The sequence below is a fragment of the Phalangium opilio genome, unplaced genomic scaffold, assembly GCF_054372755.1.
Source record: "Phalangium opilio isolate 3A_F unplaced genomic scaffold, DU_Popi_V2 ptg000082l_1, whole genome shotgun sequence".
In the NCBI taxonomy this organism is placed as follows: Eukaryota; Metazoa; Arthropoda; class Arachnida; order Opiliones; family Phalangiidae; genus Phalangium; species Phalangium opilio.
In genome coordinates this window covers 16,262,461-16,274,478 of record NW_028324189.1, presented here as the reverse complement: position 1 = coordinate 16,274,478, position 12,018 = coordinate 16,262,461, and the positions used below count along the sequence as shown (strand labels likewise).

Sequence of the window (12,018 nt, the reverse complement as noted above, 5' to 3'; positions counted from 1 at the left end):
TAGATGGGGTACAAATTGGTCTATAACATACTCAAACGACATCCCCGTATCTCCAGTAGAAACAGAGTTACGAGCCTGCAAAGTTTATTTTCAAAAATCAAAAGTAACCTTCTAACAATAAGTGAGACAAAAAATAAGTTGACGACGATATTGAGGTAGCCTCAAGTTTAAAGTATCCTTGTATGGGGAGCAAAGAGTACTATAACATATCCAAAGGAGATCCCAGTATCTCTTGTAGAACAAGAGATATGAGCCTCCAAAGTTTAGTGCAAAAATCATAAGTAACATAATAAAAATAAGTGAGACGATACCAAAGTTGACAAACATTTTGCTTAATATCTCGGCCCCTGTTTGTCGTAGCTCAATGTTTTTAGTATGGTTAGATGGGGGACAAATCGGACTATAAAATACTCAAAGGACATCCCCGTATCTCCAGTAGAAACAGAGTTACGAGCCTGCAAAGTATAGTCTAATGCATTTCCTAAGGAGGGGTTGTTTGTTTACGTTTAGCTTAATTACTCGGCCCCTGTTTGTCGTAGCTCAATGTTTTTAGTATGGTTAGATGGGGGACAAATTGGACTATAAAATACTCAAAGGACATCCCCGTATCTCCAGTAGAAACAGAGTTACGAGCCTGCAAAGTATAGTCTAACTCATTTCCTATGGAGGGGGTTTGTTTCTTTATTTATTAACTAGCACTCTCGGCAACGGCCATATCACGGTGCAAACACCGGTTCTCGTCCGATCACCGAAGTTAAGCAGCGTCGAGCGCATACAGTACTTGGGAATACTGCGTGCCGTTGGTTTTTCACTTTTGTTTTCTCTTTTAAATTCCACCCGATATGAAAAAGCAAACATATCTTCTTTTTGTTATTGTTTTATAAAGATGAAAGTTAATTAAATTCAAATTATTAACTAGCATTCTCGGCAACGGCCATATCACGCTGAATACACCGGTTCTCGTCCGATAACCGAAGTTAAGCAGCGTCGAGCGCAGTCAGTACTTGGGAATACTGCATTCCGTTGGTTTTTCACTTTTGTTTCCTCTTTTAAATTCCACCCGATATGTAAGAAGCAAACATATCTTCTTTTTGTTATTGTTTTATAAAGATGAAAGTTAATTAAATTCAAATTATTAACTAGCACTCTCGGCAACGGCCATATCACGCTGAATACACCGGTTCTCGTCCGATAACCGAAGTTAAGCAGCGTCGAGCGCAGTCAGTACTTTGGAGGGAGACCACTTAGGAACACTGCGTGCCGTTGGGTTTTTCACTTTTTTTTCCTCTTTTAAATTTTAAAAGATATGAAAAAAGCAAACATGTTTTTTTTGTTATTGTTTTAAAATTATGAAGGTTAATTTGTCTCACTTAATTTAAACTCGAATTATTAACTAGCACTCGCGGCAACGGCCATATCACGCTGAAAACACCGGTTTTCGTCCTATCACCGAAGTTAAGCAGCGTCGAGCCCATACCGTACTTGGGAATACTGCGTTCCGTTGGTTTTTCACTTTTGTTTCCTCTTTTAAATTCCACCCGATATGAAAGAAGCAAACATATCTTCTTTTTGTTATTGTTTTATAAAGATGAAAGTTAATTAAATTCAAATTATTAACTAGCACTCTCGGCAACGGCCATATCACGCTGAATACACCGGTTCTCGTCCGATAACCGAAGTTAAGCAGCGTCGAGCGCAGTCAGTACTTGGGAACACTGCATGCCGATGGCTTTTTCACTTTTGTTTCCTCTTAAATTCCACCAGATATGGAAAAACAAACATATCTTCTTATTGTTATTTTTTATAAAGATGAAGGTTAATTAAGTTCAAATTATTAACTAGCACTCTCGGCAACGGCCATATCACGCTCAATACATCGGTTCTCGTCCGATCACCGAAGTTAAGCAGCGTCGAGCGCAGTCAGTACTTGGGAGGGCGACCATTTAGGAACACTGCGTGCCGTTAGCTTTTTCACTTTTTTTTCCTCTTTTAAATTTTAATAGATATGAAAAAAGCAAACATATCTTCTTTTTTGTTATTGTTTTATAAAGATGAAAGTTAATTAAATTCAAATTATTAACTAGCACTCTCGGCAACGGCCATATCACGCTTAATACACCGGTTCTCGTCCGATAACCGAAGTTAAGCAGCGTCGAGCGCAGTCATTACTTGGGAGGGAGACCACTTAGGAACACTGCGTGCTGTTGATTTTTTCACTTTTTTTTTCCTCTTTTAAATTTTAAAAGATATGAAAAAAGCAAACATGTTTTTTTTTGTTATTGTTTTAAAATTATGAAGGTTAATTTGTCTCACTTAATTTAAATTCGAATTATTAACTAGCACTCTCGGCAACGGCCATATCACGCTGAAAACACCGGTTTTCGTCCTATCACCGAAGTTAAGCAGCGTCGAGCGCATACAGTACTTGGGAATACTGCGTTCCGTTGGTTTTTCACTTTTGTTTCCTCTTTTAAATTCCACCCGATATGAAAGAAGCAAACATATTTTCTTTTTGTTATTGTTTTATAAAGATGAAAGTTAATTAAATTCAAATTATTAACTAGCACTCTCGGCAACGGCCATATCACGCTGAATACACCGGTTCTCGTCCGATAACCGAAGTTAAGCAGCGTCGAGCGCAGTCAGTACTTGGGAACACTGCATGCCGATGGCTTTTTCACTTTTGTTTCCTCTTAAATTCCACCAGATATGGAAAAACAAACATATCTTCTTATTGTTATTTTTTATAAAGATGAAGGTTAATTAAGTTCAAATTATTAACTAGCACTTTCGGCAACGGCCATATCACGCTCAATACATCGGTTCTCGTCCGATCACCGAAGTTAAGCAGCGTCGAGCGCAGTCAGTACTTGGGAGGGCGACCACTTAGGAACACTGCGTGCCGTTAGCTTTTTCACTTTTTTTTCCTCTTTTAAATTTTAATAGATATGAAAAAAGCAAACATATCTTCTTTTTTGTTATTGTTTTATAAAGATGAAAGTTAATTAAATTCAAATTATTAACTAGCACTCTCGGCAACGGCCATATCACGCTTAATACACCGGTTCTCGTCCGATAACCGAAGTTAAGCAGCGTCGTGCGCAGTCAGTACTTGGGAGGGAGACCACTTAGGAACACTGCGTGCCGATGATTTTTTCACTTTTTTTCCTCTTATAAATTTTAATAGATACGAAAAAAGCAAACATGTTTTTTTTGTTATTGTTTTAAAATGATGAAGGTTAATTTGTCTCAATTAATTTAAATTCGAATTATTTACAAGCACTCTCGGCAACGGCCATATCACGCTGAAAACACCGGTTTTCGTCCGATCACCGAAGTTAAGCAGCGTCGAGCGCATACAGTACTTGGGAATACTGCGTTCCGTTGGTTTTTCACTTTTGTTTCCTCTTTTAAATTCCACCCGATATGTAAGAAGCAAACATATCTTCTTTTTGTTATTGTTTTATAAAGATGAAAGTTAATTAAATTCAAATTATTAACTAGCACTCTCGGCAACGGCCATATCACGCTGAATACACCGGTTCTCGTCCGATAACCGAAGTTAAGCAGCGTCGAGCGCAGTCAGTACTTTGGAGGGAGACCACTTAGGAACACTGCGTGCCGTTGGGTTTTTCACTTTTTTTTCCTCTTTTAAATTTTAAAAGATATGAAAAAAGCAAACATGTTTTTTGTTATTGTTTTAAAATTATGAAGGTTAATTTGTCTCACTTAATTTAAACTCGAATTATTAACTAGCACTCTCGGCAACGGCCATATCACGCTGAAAACACCGGTTTTCGTCCTATCACCGAAGTTAAGCAGCGTCGAGCGCATACAGTACTTGGGAATACTGCGTTCCGTTGGTTTTTCACTTTTGTTTCCTCTTTTAAATTCCACCCGATATGAAAGAAGCAAACATATCTTCTTTTTGTTATTGTTTTATAAAGATGAAAGTTAATTAAATTCAAATTATTAACTAGCACTCTCGGCAACGGCCATATCACGCTGAATACACCGGTTCTCGTCCGATAACCGAAGTTAAGCAGCGTCGAGCGCAGTCAGTACTTGGGAACACTGCATGCCGATGGCTTTTTCACTTTTGTTTCCTCTTAAATTCCACCAGATATGGAAAAACAAACATATCTTCTTATTGTTATTTTTTATAAAGATGAAGGTTAATTAAGTTCAAATTATTAACTAGCACTTTCGGCAACGGCCATATCACGCTCAATACATCGGTTCTCGTCCGATCACCGAAGTTAAGCAGCGTCGAGCGCAGTCAGTACTTGGGAGGGCGACCACTTAGGAACACTGCGTGCCGTTAGCTTTTTCACTTTTTTTTCCTCTTTTAAATTTTAATAGATATGAAAAAAGCAAACATATCTTCTTTTTTGTTATTGTTTTATAAAGATGAAAGTTAATTAAATTCAAATTATTAACTAGCACTCTCGGCAACGGCCATATCACGCTTAATACACCGGTTCTCGTCCGATAACCGAAGTTAAGCAGCGTCGTGCGCAGTCAGTACTTGGGAGGGAGACCACTTAGGAACACTGCGTGCCGATGATTTTTTCACTTTTTTTCCTCTTATAAATTTTAATAGATACGAAAAAAGCAAACATGTTTTTTTTGTTATTGTTTTAAAATGATGAAGGTTAATTTGTCTCAATTAATTTAAATTCGAATTATTTACAAGCACTCTCGGCAACGGCCATATCACGCTGAAAACACCGGTTTTCGTCCGATCACCGAAGTTAAGCAGCGTCGAGCGCATACAGTACTTGGGAATACTGCGTTCCGTTGGTTTTTCACTTTTGTTTCCTCTTTTAAATTCCACCCGATATGTAAGAAGCAAACATATCTTCTTTTTGTTATTGTTTTATAAAGATGAAAGTTAATTAAATTCAAATTATTAACTAGCACTCTCGGCAACGGCCATATCACGCTGAATACACCGGTTCTCGTCCGATAACCGAAGTTAAGCAGCGTCGAGCGCAGTCAGTACTTTGGAGGGAGACCACTTAGGAACACTGCGTGCCGTTGGGTTTTTCACTTTTTTTTCCTCTTTTAAATTTTAAAAGATATGAAAAAAGCAAACATGTTTTTTGTTATTGTTTTAAAATTATGAAGGTTAATTTGTCTCACTTAATTTAAACTCGAATTATTAACTAGCACTCTCGGCAACGGCCATATCACGCTGAAAACACCGGTTTTCGTCCTATCACCGAAGTTAAGCAGCGTCGAGCGCATACAGTACTTGGGAATACTGCGTTCCGTTGGTTTTTCACTTTTGTTTCCTCTTTTAAATTCCACCCGATATGAAAGAAGCAAACATATCTTCTTTTTGTTATTGTTTTATAAAGATGAAAGTTAATTAAATTCAAATTATTAACTAGCACTCTCGGCAACGGCCATATCACGCTGAATACACCGGTTCTCGTCCGATAACCGAAGTTAAGCAGCGTCGAGCGCAGTCAGTACTTGGGAACACTGCATGCCGATGGCTTTTTCACTTTTGTTTCCTCTTAAATTCCACCAGATATGGAAAAACAAACATATCTTCTTATTGTTATTTTTTATAAAGATGAAGGTTAATTAAGTTCAAATTATTAACTAGCACTCTCGGCAACGGCCATATCACGCTCAATACATCGGTTCTCGTCCGATCACCGAAGTTAAGCAGCGTCGAGCGCAGTCAGTACTTGGGAGGGCGACCATTTAGGAACACTGCGTGCCGTTAGCTTTTTCACTTTTTTTTCCTCTTTTAAATTTTAATAGATATGAAAAAAGCAAACATATCTTCTTTTTTGTTATTGTTTTATAAAGATGAAAGTTAATTATATTCAAATTATTAACTAGCACTCTCGGCAACGGCCATATCACGCTTAATACACCGGTTCTCGTCCGATAACCGAAGTTAAGCAGCGTCGTGCGCAGTCAGTACTTGGGAGGGAGACCACTTAGGAACACTGCGTGCCGATGATTTTTTCACTTTTTTTCCTCTTATAAATTTTAATAGATACGAAAAAAGCAAACATGTTTTTTTTGTTATTGTTTTAAAATGATGAAGGTTAATTTGTCTCAATTAATTTAAATTCGAATTATTTACAAGCACTCTCGGCAACGGCCATATCACGCTGAAAACACCGGTTTTCGTCCGATCACCGAAGTTAAGCAGCGTCGAGCGCATACAGTACTTGGGAATACTGCGTTCCGTTGGTTTTTCACTTTTGTTTCCTCTTTTAAATTCCACCCGATATGTAAGAAGCAAACATATCTTCTTTTTGTTATTGTTTTATAAAGATGAAAGTTAATTAAATTCAAATTATTAACTAGCACTCTCGGCAACGGCCATATCACGCTGAATACACCGGTTCTCGTCCGATAACCGAAGTTAAGCAGCGTCGAGCGCAGTCAGTACTTTGGAGGGAGACCACTTAGGAACACTGCGTGCCGTTGGGTTTTTCACTTTTTTTTCCTCTTTTAAATTTTAAAAGATATGAAAAAAGCAAACATGTTTTTTGTTATTGTTTTAAAATTATGAAGGTTAATTTGTCTCACTTAATTTAAACTCGAATTATTAACTAGCACTCTCGGCAACGGCCATATCACGCTGAAAACACCGGTTTTCGTCCTATCACCGAAGTTAAGCAGCGTCGAGCGCATACAGTACTTGGGAATACTGCGTTCCGTTGGTTTTTCACTTTTGTTTCCTCTTTTAAATTCCACCCGATATGAAAGAAGCAAACATATCTTCTTTTTGTTATTGTTTTATAAAGATGAAAGTTAATTAAATTCAAATTATTAACTAGCACTCTCGGCAACGGCCATATCACGCTGAATACACCGGTTCTCGTCCGATAACCGAAGTTAAGCAGCGTCGAGCGCAGTCAGTACTTGGGAACACTGCATGCCGATGGCTTTTTCACTTTTGTTTCCTCTTAAATTCCACCAGATATGGAAAAACAAACATATCTTCTTATTGTTATTTTTTATAAAGATGAAGGTTAATTAAGTTCAAATTATTAACTAGCACTTTCGGCAACGGCCATATCACGCTCAATACATCGGTTCTCGTCCGATCACCGAAGTTAAGCAGCGTCGAGCGCAGTCAGTACTTGGGAGGGCGACCACTTAGGAACACTGCGTGCCGTTAGCTTTTTCACTTTTTTTTCCTCTTTTAAATTTTAATAGATATGAAAAAAGCAAACATATCTTCTTTTTTGTTATTGTTTTATAAAGATGAAAGTTAATTAAATTCAAATTATTAACTAGCACTCTCGGCAACGGCCATATCACGCTTAATACACCGGTTCTCGTCCGATAACCGAAGTTAAGCAGCGTCGTGCGCAGTCAGTACTTGGGAGGGAGACCACTTAGGAACACTGCGTGCCGATGATTTTTTCACTTTTTTTCCTCTTATAAATTTTAATAGATACGAAAAAAGCAAACATGTTTTTTTTGTTATTGTTTTAAAATGATGAAGGTTAATTTGTCTCAATTAATTTAAATTCGAATTATTTACAAGCACTCTCGGCAACGGCCATATCACGCTGAAAACACCGGTTTTCGTCCGATCACCGAAGTTAAGCAGCGTCGAGCGCATACAGTACTTGGGAATACTGCGTTCCGTTGGTTTTTCACTTTTGTTTCCTCTTTTAAATTCCACCCGATATGTAAGAAGCAAACATATCTTCTTTTTGTTATTGTTTTATAAAGATGAAAGTTAATTAAATTCAAATTATTAACTAGCACTCTCGGCAACGGCCATATCACGCTGAATACACCGGTTCTCGTCCGATAACCGAAGTTAAGCAGCGTCGAGCGCAGTCAGTACTTTGGAGGGAGACCACTTAGGAACACTGCGTGCCGTTGGGTTTTTCACTTTTTTTTCCTCTTTTAAATTTTAAAAGATATGAAAAAAGCAAACATGTTTTTTGTTATTGTTTTAAAATTATGAAGGTTAATTTGTCTCACTTAATTTAAACTCGAATTATTAACTAGCACTCTCGGCAACGGCCATATCACGCTGAAAACACCGGTTTTCGTCCTATCACCGAAGTTAAGCAGCGTCGAGCGCATACAGTACTTGGGAATACTGCGTTCCGTTGGTTTTTCACTTTTGTTTCCTCTTTTAAATTCCACCCGATATGAAAGAAGCAAACATATCTTCTTTTTGTTATTGTTTTATAAAGATGAAAGTTAATTAAATTCAAATTATTAACTAGCACTCTCGGCAACGGCCATATCACGCTGAATACACCGGTTCTCGTCCGATAACCGAAGTTAAGCAGCGTCGAGCGCAGTCAGTACTTGGGAACACTGCATGCCGATGGCTTTTTCACTTTTGTTTCCTCTTAAATTCCACCAGATATGGAAAAACAAACATATCTTCTTATTGTTATTTTTTATAAAGATGAAGGTTAATTAAGTTCAAATTATTAACTAGCACTCTCGGCAACGGCCATATCACGCTCAATACATCGGTTCTCGTCCGATCACCGAAGTTAAGCAGCGTCGAGCGCAGTCAGTACTTGGGAGGGCGACCATTTAGGAACACTGCGTGCCGTTAGCTTTTTCACTTTTTTTTCCTCTTTTAAATTTTAATAGATATGAAAAAAGCAAACATATCTTCTTTTTTGTTATTGTTTTATAAAGATGAAAGTTAATTAAATTCAAATTATTAACTAGCACTCTCGGCAACGGCCATATCACGCTTAATACACCGGTTCTCGTCCGATAACCGAAGTTAAGCAGCGTCGAGCGCAGTCATTACTTGGGAGGGAGACCACTTAGGAACACTGCGTGCTGTTGATTTTTTCACTTTTTTTTTCCTCTTATAAATTTTAATAGATATGAAAAAAGCAAACATGTTTTTTGTTATTGTTTTAAAATGATGAAGGTTAATTTGTCTCACTTAATTTAAATTCGAATTATTAACAAGCACTCTCGGCAACGGCCATATCACGCTGAAAACACCGGTTTTCGTCCGATCACCGAAGTTAAGCAGCGTCGAGCGCATATAGTACTTCAAATTCAAATCAAATTCAAAAATGTTTATTTTTTACTTTTCATTACATTACAGTTGGGAATACTGCGTTCCGTTGGTTTTTCACTTTTGTTTCCTCTTTTAAATTCCACCCGATATGAAAGAAGCAAACATATTGCAGCGGTTTCGTCCAGAAACCGTTGCAGACGACAGTGGACGGAAGCTTAAAAATTTCAAACCTCTGGCTTATGCTCAGTCCACTGCCGTCAAGTAACTACCGCGACCCCACACATCTAGTTCTTTCCGGTTGCCACCCTTCCCCCCTTTACGGAAAGGAGTTAGCATCCCACTGGGAAGGAATATAAGAAAAAATTTCTATTGTATAACGCATTCGCATTGACACCCGGGTACAATGTAGTCGTCACCATTTTTGCTGAACCTCATGGTTCAAGTTTCGTCTTTTATGATTTATATTTAATTTACGTTTAAGTTATGTTTAATAAAAGTCAAAGAGTTTTTGATTCATCAATATGTCTTCTAATTTAAATTAAATTAAAAGTTAGTCTCCAACCACGGATCTCCGATAGCGGCACAACCAAGAAGAACCTGGGTAATATGATTTTAACACTTAGCGTTGTGACTACGGTCCTCCTTTATAAGGATTGACTGAACGCCTTGTACACGGAAACATTTTTTCCGTTACAATTGGTGCCGTGTACCCAGTGAGACGAACCCCGTGTTACAAATAATACCGTGCCCGTCGTTTTTAACCCTCGGTTCTTGCTTTTCCCGTCCCGTCGCTTTTCTTCTCCGTCGGGGTGGTCGGGCCCGATTCGCGAGCTTCGTTACAGGTTAGTTCTAGTTTGAGCAAGATCGTCGCCATCTTGGAACTCTCCCTTCTCGAACAATCGAAGACGCATTTCCCAAATTTAGTTTTAAATCGAATTGAATCATGGATTTTATTTATTCTACCAGTGATCTAGATTAGAATTATTTATTTTTAGAATTAAATCTCGTGATAAACTAAATTATTTTTCGGGTAGATAAAATTTTGGAATTTAATTATTTTTGAAATTTTAATGAGTCATCCCGAATCGTGCCCGAGTTTCAAATTATATCGCGGAAGCCAAGATTCGGAAAATTCTTCGGTCTTATCCCGTGAGTCGGACATTTCGAAATACACGTAGCCGGTAGCTAAGCCTAACCTCGTGCTGCAAGGCGAGATACGCCGATATGGCCCTCAGAGATTGTTAGTCTCCGGATTGGCACATTCATATTCGAATTAAACTTGATAAATCTTATCGGACTTTTCACTCAACCCAATCAAGAGACTTTATAACATTTTACTCGGAATTAACGAACTTTACAAACATTCGCAACCAAACGATATCGGACTAAGTGACAGTGCCCCACCATAGTTGTTAATACCCATAGTCTTGCGTAATTTACGGATAACTTCCCTACCCAGACTTAACGTATCATAACAAGACGGTCCCCAAACATTTACTTCCGGCGTAATAGTGCTACGCGTAATAAACTATATTTCCCCACCATACCAAATCTCACGCCTGCGGATGTATGAATCACCGGCCAAGAATTGCAAAAACTGACCAAGAAAACCCTAATGGACATCACCACCGCTGATCAGATAGATCCCGGAACGGAACCACACCAACTAGAGACCCCAAATGGATATCACCACCGCTGATCAGACAGATCCCGGAACGGAATTCCCCACCCAATAGAGACCCCAACTGGACATCGCCACCGCAGATCAGACGATCCCGGAAAGGAAATCCACCCGAACCCTCCTCACGATTATGACGAAATCCGCATCCGATACCGACGAACTCTCCGAACAAACGCACCACCATCTCCACGGAAGCATCCATCCACGAATGAAGACGCCCCAGGAAGACTAACTTACATAAACCTTAATTTAATTTTATAACAATGTATAAAATTTTTCATTGGGGGGTAGAATGCAGCGGTTTCGTCCAGAAACCGTTGCAGACGACAGTGGACGGAAGCTTAAAAATTTCAAACCTCTGGCTTATGCTCAGTCCACTGCCGTCAAGTAACTACCGCGACCCCACACATCTAGTTCTTTCCGGTTGCCACCCTTCCCCCCTTTACGGAAAGGAGTTAGCATCCCACTGGGAAGGAATATAAGAAAAATTTTCTATTGTATAACGCATTCGCATTGACACCCGGGTACAATGTAGTCGTCACCATTTTTGCTGAACCTCATGGTTCAAGTTTCGTCTTTTATGATTTATATTTAATTTACGTTTAAGTTATGTTTAATAAAAGTCAAAGAGTTTTTGATTCATCAATATGTCTTATAATTTAAATTAAGTTAAAAGTTAGTCTCCAACCTCGGATCTCCGATAGCGGCACAACCAAGAAGAACCTGGGTAATATGATTTTAACACTTAGCGTTGTGACTACGGTCCTCCTTTATAAGGATTGACTGAACGCATTGTACACGGAAACATTTTTTCCGTTACAATATCTTCTTTTTGTTATTGTTTTATAAAGATGAAAGTTAATTAAATTCAAATTATTAACTAGCACTCTCGGCAACGGCCATATCACGCTGAATACACCGGTTCTCGTCCGATAACCGAAGTTAAGCAGCGTCGAGCGCAGTCAGTACTTGGGAACACTGCTTGCCGATGGCTTTTTCACTTTTGTTTCCTCTTAAATTCCACCAGATATGAAAAAACAAACATATCTTCTTATTGTTATTTTTTATAAAGATGAAGGTTAATTAAGTTCAAATTATTAACTAGCACTCTCGGCAACGGCCATATCACGCTGAATACACCGGTTCTCGTCCGATCACCGAAGTTAAGCAGCGTCGAGCGCAGTCAGTACTTGGGAGGGCGACCACTTAGGAACACTGCGTGCCGTTAGCTTTTTCACTTTTTTTTCCTCTTTTAAATTCCAATAGAATTGAAAAAAGCAAACATATTTTCTTTTTGTTATTGTTTTAAAAAGATGAAGGTTAATTTGTCTCACTTAAT

The 12,018-nt window shown here is 38.5% G+C and overlaps 1 non-coding gene and 17 pseudogenes across 1 annotated transcript; all 18 read left to right on the top strand.

The window, feature by feature from the left end:
• Positions 1–1,150: 1,150 nt before the first annotated feature.
• LOC149652916 (5S ribosomal RNA) lies at positions 1,151–1,269 on the top strand (annotated as a pseudogene).
• Positions 1,270–1,849: 580 nt separating this feature from the next.
• LOC149652915 (5S ribosomal RNA) lies at positions 1,850–1,968 on the top strand (annotated as a pseudogene).
• Positions 1,969–2,091: 123 nt separating this feature from the next.
• On the top strand, positions 2,092–2,210 carry LOC149652914 (5S ribosomal RNA; annotated as a pseudogene).
• A 582-nt stretch (positions 2,211–2,792) lies between these two features.
• Positions 2,793–2,911, top strand: LOC149652913 (5S ribosomal RNA; annotated as a pseudogene).
• Positions 2,912–3,034: 123 nt separating this feature from the next.
• LOC149652912 (5S ribosomal RNA) lies at positions 3,035–3,153 on the top strand (annotated as a pseudogene).
• A 358-nt stretch (positions 3,154–3,511) lies between these two features.
• Positions 3,512–3,630, top strand: LOC149652911 (5S ribosomal RNA; annotated as a pseudogene).
• Positions 3,631–4,208: 578 nt separating this feature from the next.
• On the top strand, positions 4,209–4,327 carry LOC149652910 (5S ribosomal RNA; annotated as a pseudogene).
• A 123-nt stretch (positions 4,328–4,450) lies between these two features.
• Positions 4,451–4,569, top strand: LOC149652909 (5S ribosomal RNA; annotated as a pseudogene).
• Positions 4,570–4,927: 358 nt separating this feature from the next.
• On the top strand, positions 4,928–5,046 carry LOC149652908 (5S ribosomal RNA; annotated as a pseudogene).
• A 578-nt stretch (positions 5,047–5,624) lies between these two features.
• Positions 5,625–5,743, top strand: LOC149652907 (5S ribosomal RNA; annotated as a pseudogene).
• Positions 5,744–5,866: 123 nt separating this feature from the next.
• Positions 5,867–5,985, top strand: LOC149652906 (5S ribosomal RNA; annotated as a pseudogene).
• A 358-nt stretch (positions 5,986–6,343) lies between these two features.
• Positions 6,344–6,462, top strand: LOC149652905 (5S ribosomal RNA; annotated as a pseudogene).
• Positions 6,463–7,040: 578 nt separating this feature from the next.
• Positions 7,041–7,159, top strand: LOC149652904 (5S ribosomal RNA; annotated as a pseudogene).
• A 123-nt stretch (positions 7,160–7,282) lies between these two features.
• LOC149652903 (5S ribosomal RNA) lies at positions 7,283–7,401 on the top strand (annotated as a pseudogene).
• Positions 7,402–7,759: 358 nt separating this feature from the next.
• LOC149652902 (5S ribosomal RNA) lies at positions 7,760–7,878 on the top strand (annotated as a pseudogene).
• A 578-nt stretch (positions 7,879–8,456) lies between these two features.
• LOC149652901 (5S ribosomal RNA) lies at positions 8,457–8,575 on the top strand (annotated as a pseudogene).
• A 123-nt stretch (positions 8,576–8,698) lies between these two features.
• Positions 8,699–8,817, top strand: LOC149652900 (5S ribosomal RNA; annotated as a pseudogene).
• A 2,974-nt stretch (positions 8,818–11,791) lies between these two features.
• On the top strand, positions 11,792–11,910 carry LOC149652899 (5S ribosomal RNA). The gene has a single exon (XR_016371450.1). It is a non-coding gene; the product is annotated as a 5S ribosomal RNA (ribosomal RNA).
• Positions 11,911–12,018: the final 108 nt, after the last annotated feature.